Below are 6,600 nucleotides of genomic sequence, written 5' to 3' on the forward strand. Positions count from 1 at the left end.
ATCCAGAACAGGATGTCAGATGAGGTGCCTTGTCTGCCCTCTCAGGTGGACGTAACATTATTCAAAGAAGAGCAGGGGAATTCACCCCGGTATCCAGGCCAATATTTATCAACCAACATCATTAAACCAGATTATCTGGTCACCAGCATTTAGCGCCTTTCACGACCACCGGATGTCTCAAAGCACTTTACAGCCAATGAAGTACTTTTGGAGTGTAGTCACTGTTGTAATGTGGGAAACGCGGCAGCCAATTTGCGCACAGCAAGCTCCCACAAACAGCAACGTGATAATGACCAGATAGTCTGTCTCGGAAGAGCTCATCGTCCAGTTAATTGACTGTCGTCAAAATTGTTCAAAAGTGAGACATTTTCGTTCGGGAACTATGCACAGTCAACGTTTAGAAACTCGATGAAGTTTGCACGCTGTTGTTAGATTGCTAACCAGACTGATGGAGCTGCACTAATTAATACTGCAATGTTCATTACTGTGGATTGTGCATATGTTTTCTTGAAGACTTTCCAACAATCCGGAGAGGGTTCACTGCATTTAAATTGCCTGCAGAATGAGAATTCTGCTCACAGATATCTCTTTCAAGTGATCGGCACCAACGTAGGAAGTTTGGGAAATTGGGTGATTATTCTCTGTTTCATGTTCAAACCCTGAGACCTGTATTATCACATTTGGGAGCTCTGTAGTTATGAATAGAAGCTAGCTGACTATGAAGCAACAATCAATTGTTTTGATGTTTGTCATTACCGTACCAGGTGTTGTGCTATAGTGGTTTCAAGGAAGGATATACTTGCCATTGATGGAATGCAATGTGGGTTCACCAGACTGATTCCTGGAATGGAGGGGATTGTCCAATGAGGAGAGAGTGTGCAGACTGGGCCTATATTCATGAGAGTTTAGAAGAATGAGAGGTGATCTCATTGAAACATACACAATTCTTACAGGGTTTGACAGGGTTGATGCAGGGAGGATGTTTCCCCTGGGCTGGGGAGTCTAGAACCAGGGGGTCACAGTCTCAGAATAAGGGGTCGGCCATTTAGGACTGAGATGAGGAGAAACTTCTTCACTCAGAGGGTGGTGAATCTTTGAAATTCTCTCCCCCAGAGGGCTGTGGAGGCTCAGTCGTTGAGTATATTCAAGAGCAAGATCAATAGATTTTTGGATATTAAGGGAATCAAGGGATATGGGGACAGTGCAGGAAAGTGGAGTTGAGGTCGAAGATCAGCCCTCATCCCATTGAATGGCGGAACAGGCTCGAGGAGCCGAATGGCCAACTCCTGCTCCTAATTCTTATATTCTTATGTTAAGTTAAGTGAGGTGATATCTGGTAGATGCATAACAGGGAGTCATGGTCTGGGGAAAATAACCAACTGCATGGTGTCAAACAGCATAACGTGTACGCACCAAAGGAATGAAGTCATCAGAAGTGGTATATTTCCCAGAATCACTGCTCTGCAATGCTCCCTCACCAGCCTCCCATCTTCCATCCTCTGTAAACTCGAGCTCATCCAAAACTCGGCTGCCCGTGTCCTAACTCACACCGAGTTCCGCTCACCCATCACCCCCTGCTCTCGCTGCCCGTGTCCTAACTCACACCGAGTCACGCTCACCCATCACCCCCTGTGCTCGCTGCCCGTGTCCTAACTCGCACCCAGTCTCGCTCACCCCATCACCCCCTGTACTCGCTGCCCCGTGTCCTAACTCACATCGAGTCCCACTCACCCGTCACCCCCTGTGCTCGTTGACCTACATTTGTTCCCGGTCCGGCAATGCCTCGATGTTAAAATTCTCATCCGTCTTTTCAAATCCCTCTATGGCCCTCGCCCTCTCTCTATCTCTGTAATCTTCTCCGGCCCCACCACCCTCCGCGATCTCTGCACTCCTCCAATTCTCTTGTGTAACTCCCATTTTTATCACTCCGTCGTAGGCAGCCGTGCTTCAGCTGTTTAGGTGCTAAGCTCTGGAATCTCCTTCTGAAACCTCTACCCAATGGGAGCGTGGCTTTCTGCTGAAACTTTGTGGGTTCAAGTCCCACTCCGGGACAAAAAACTCTCGGCTGACACTCCAGTGCAGTGCTGAGGGAGTGCTGCACTGTCAGAGGTGCCATCTTTCGCACACAAATTTAAAATTAGGGGGAACATTGCTCGCTACCTTTAAGATGCTCCTTAAAACATACCTCTCCTGTCCTCACATCTCCTTATGTAGCTCTGTGTCAAATGTTGTTTGATAATGCTCCTGTGAAGCACCTTGGGATGTTTTACTATGTTAAAGGTGCTTTATAAATACAAGTTGTTGTAGTAATGGGAACTAAAGAACTGCAGCACATTTGGTGTCGAGGGTTTTCGAGATGAGGAGGGAGTTCTGCCCGAAGTGCTGCCCAATATCTGCCCCTCAACCAACATCACCCAAAATATGTTATCTGGTCATTGTCACATTGCTGCTTGTGGAACCTTGCCATGCACAAAGTGTTTATGAGGTTAGCCTACATAACGTAGTGTATAGTACATAGTGTCAGCTGTGGCTCAGTGGATAGCACTTTCACCTCTGCGTCAAGTGGTTGTGGGTTCAAGACCCACTCGGGGAACTTGAGCACAAAAAATCTAGGCTGACACTCCCAGTGCAGTGTTGAGGGAGCGCTGCACTGTCGGAGGTTCCGTCTTTTGGATGAGACGTTAAATCGAGACCCCGTCTGCTCTCTCAAGTGGATGTAAAAGATCCCATAGTACTTAGAAGAAAAACAGGGGTGTTATCTTCGATGTCCTGGGGCCAATATTTATCCCTCATCAACGTAACAAAAACAGATTATTTGGATCATTATCGCATTGCTGTTTGCGGGAGCTTGCTGTGCACAAATTGGCTGCCGCATTTCCCACATTACAACAGTGACTACACTCCAAAAGTACTTTATTGATTGTAAAGCACGTTGAGACGTCCAGTGGTCGTGAGAGGCGCTATATAAATGCAAGTCTTTTTTTTTCTTGCAAAGATAATCCATTGTAATAAAGCACTTGTGGGCTTTCGGAGGACATAATAAGGTGCTGTAAAAATGCAATTACTTTTATCACTCTCTCCACGAGGGTGTAGAGTAAATGGCCTGAAAATTCCCCCAGTCCTACTCCGCTGGGATCAGTACAGTGGGGAAGGGCTTCCAACCTCCAGCTAGTTGAGCCCCTAATCTCGTCATGCTTTCCAGGCTCGGAGATAGTTGCACCTAGCAGGCCGTGCCATTTACAGTGCAGTTGGGACGCCCGCATCTGGGGAGGGATTGCGGGGGTGGAGGACAAGGAACGGGGGGGGGGGGGGGAGTCGAGGGATGGCGGGGACGGAGGGGATGAGGGATGGGGGGGTGGGGATGGGGGCGAGGGACAGTGTGAGGGGGGGAATGAGGGATGGGGGGTGACGGGGCAAGGGGGGACGAGGGACGGAGAGGGGGGACGAGGGGGTTAAAAACCTGCTGCGATATGTGGGCTGGATTGTAAAATGGCCAGTTTTTTAAACAGGCCGCTTTTCAATATTATCTCCCATTTTGCCCAGCACTCGTAGGCCGCAACTGGCGAGAATTATGCGTGTGACATGCTTATACACCTCCTGCCCCCTCCTCTCGCTGCCCCGATTATAGTCGCTTTCCACCGATATCAAGGTGAAAACTTTTGCCATTGTGTTGATGCTGAAGAAGGAACCTGTCCTGCACTTGGGGTCAACATTACGCAATGGGACAGAGTCTGGTCATCAACCACAAATGGCCCCAAAAATATCAACAACACAGTGCATTTATATAGCGCCTTTAACATCGTAAAACGTCCCAAGATGTTTCGCAGGAGCATTACCAAACACAATTTGACAGAGCTACGTATTAGAGGCAGAGTTGGTCAAAGAGGGAGGTTTTAAGGAGCGTCTTAAAGGAGGAAAGAGAGGCGGAGAGGTTTAGGCAGGGAGTTCTCGAGCTTGGGGCCCAGGCAGCTGAAGGCACGGCCACCGATGGTGGAGCGATTTAAATGGGGGATGCTCAGGAGGCCAGATATCTCGGGGGGTTGTATCAGTCCAAATATTAATTTGTTATCGGCGTCCGGCATGTACCACGATAATGACTGAAGATACTTAAATTATTTTCTTAATTACTTTGAAGGTTAGATTCTTTTTGGGGTTTCTATTTGTGATTGACAGTTAATTAATATTTCGATTTAATTGAATGGCTTATTTTTGTGACACAATTGTCTCAAATAGGGCTTTTGGTAGCATCAGGAGCAGGTTTAATCCTTAATTATATGGTTATTGTATTTTTCCCCCCTTTTGAGACTGGAGTTGTAAGTACAATGAAGTGAGTACTGGATAATGAATAGTGCACTGCTAACCGAACATGGGTAAATTCCCCGCTCAGTTCCCTCACAGATACAAAGGAAACAGCCCGCACAAATTACATGGCTTTCTAAAATGTGAGGTGTTGCATAGTACAGTCCCCACCACATACACCGCCCGCCCACACTTGTCCCACACAGCCGCCTATCATCATCATCGGCAGTCCCTCGGAATCGAGGAAGACTTGTTTCCACTCCTGAAGTGAGTTCTTTGGTGGCTGAACAGACCAATACGAGAGCCACAGACCCTGTCACAGATAGTCGATGAGGGAAAGGGAGGGTGGGGCTAGTTTGCCGCACGCTCCTTCCGCTGCCTGCGCTTGATTTCTGCATGCTCTCGGCGATGAGACTCTAGGTGCTCAGCGCCCTCCCGGATGCACTTCCTCCACTTAGGGCGGTCTTTGGCCAGGGACTCCCAGGTGTCGGTGGGGATGTTGCACTTTATCAGGGAGGCTTTGAGGGTGTCCTTGTAACGTTTCCTCTGCCCACCTTTGGCTCGTTTGTCGTGAAGGAGTTCCAAGGAGAGCGCTTGCTTTAGGAGTCTTGTGTCTGGCATGAGGACAACAAGCCTATATTGGGCAAATCATTACCGTAGGCGTCCATTCAAAAGAGAATTGGATAAATACTTGATAAATAATTGGTAGGAGGTTTAGAGGGGATTTGAGGGGAAATATCTTCACCCAGGAGGGCGGTGGGGTCTGGAACTCACGGCCTGAAAGGGTGGTAGAGGCAGAAACCCTCACCACATTTAAAAAGTACTTGGATGTGCACCTGAAGTGCTGTAACCTACAGGGCTACGGACTGAGAGCTGGAAAGTGGGATTAGGCCGGATAGCTCTTTGTCGGCCGGTGCGGACATGATGGGCCGAATGGCTTTCTCCTGTGCTGTGTCATTCTATGATTTGATGAGTTATAAAGGCACCGCTTAAAACATGTTCAGCGCGTCGACAATTTCAGGTAGTTCGAGCAGAATATTTTTTTGTCTTAGTAGTTCATACCTTGTTGAAGTGCGATTACCGTTAATTCTTTTCAGTGTCACTGCCAGGGGCAGCTGTGGCGCAGTGGGGCCTGTCTGCTCTCTCAGGTGGATGTAAAAGATCCCATGGCGCTATTTCAAAGAAGAGCAGGGGAGTTATCCCCGGTGTCCTGGGCCAATATTTATCCCTCAATCAACATAACAAAAACAGATTATCTGGTCATTATCACATTGCTGTTTGTGGGAGCTTGCTGTGTGCAAATTGGCTGCTGTGTTTCCTACATTACAACAGTGACTGCACTCCCAAAGTACTTCATTGGCTGTAAAGTGCTTTAAGACGTCCGGTGTTCGTGAAAGGCGCTATATAAATGCAAGTCTTTCTTTTATGTTGCTTGGCGACCCTTTTATAGGAACATTGGAGCAGGAAGAGGCCGTTCAGCCCCTTGAACCTGTTCTGCCCTTCAATGAGATCATGGCTGGTCTGTACCTCTACTCTATCTATCCACCTTGGTTCCATAACCCTTAATGCCCTTCCCCAACAAAAATGCCTATCGATCTCAAAACATTTTCAACTGACCTCCAGCGTGCGCAGCTTTTTGGGGGAGAGAGTTCCAGTTTTCACCTCTAAGGACAAGAGACGAAAATGACTGCTTCATTTGCAACGGCTGCATAATTGGAACTGCTTGTAATCCTCTAACTACGCACTGCTGCCTGAAGTCCACCACCCCCCCATTCCCTCCACCCCTGCCCAAACCCCAAACCCTGCCCGGGATCTCGGGAACTCCTGCTAATCCTTCTTGCCATTTTGTTGAGTTCCTTATCATTGTGGGGGATGATGCTCGACTTCTCGCGATCCCTCCAGCTCACGAGGGGCGCTATAGGGTCGCTAAAGGGTTTGCAGCCGTGAGCGCCGGCATTCACACCGCTCGGCAAATTCGGCGTGCCGGTACTGGCGGTGTTGGTTATGTATATATCCTGTACACTTAATGTACAGTTACATAAGACCTTTGAATGTATCTTCACACTGTATACATTATGCCTGTACCACCAGAGGGTGCAACTGGTGGAGACCTAGAGGTCACCTGTACACTGCAGGTAACCAGGTATAAAGGGGAGCTCACCTTACTGTACCCTCATTCAGGAGCTGCAATAAAAAAGGACTAAGGTCACAACAGTTCAAGTGTAATACCTCACCTCAGCGAGTCATTACTAGAGTGCTTGGAGACACAACAATTGGCGACGAGAATACGAATTTCTACGC

The sequence above is a fragment of the Pristiophorus japonicus genome, chromosome 15, assembly GCF_044704955.1.
Source record: "Pristiophorus japonicus isolate sPriJap1 chromosome 15, sPriJap1.hap1, whole genome shotgun sequence".
NCBI lineage: Eukaryota > Metazoa > Chordata > Chondrichthyes > Pristiophoridae > Pristiophorus > Pristiophorus japonicus.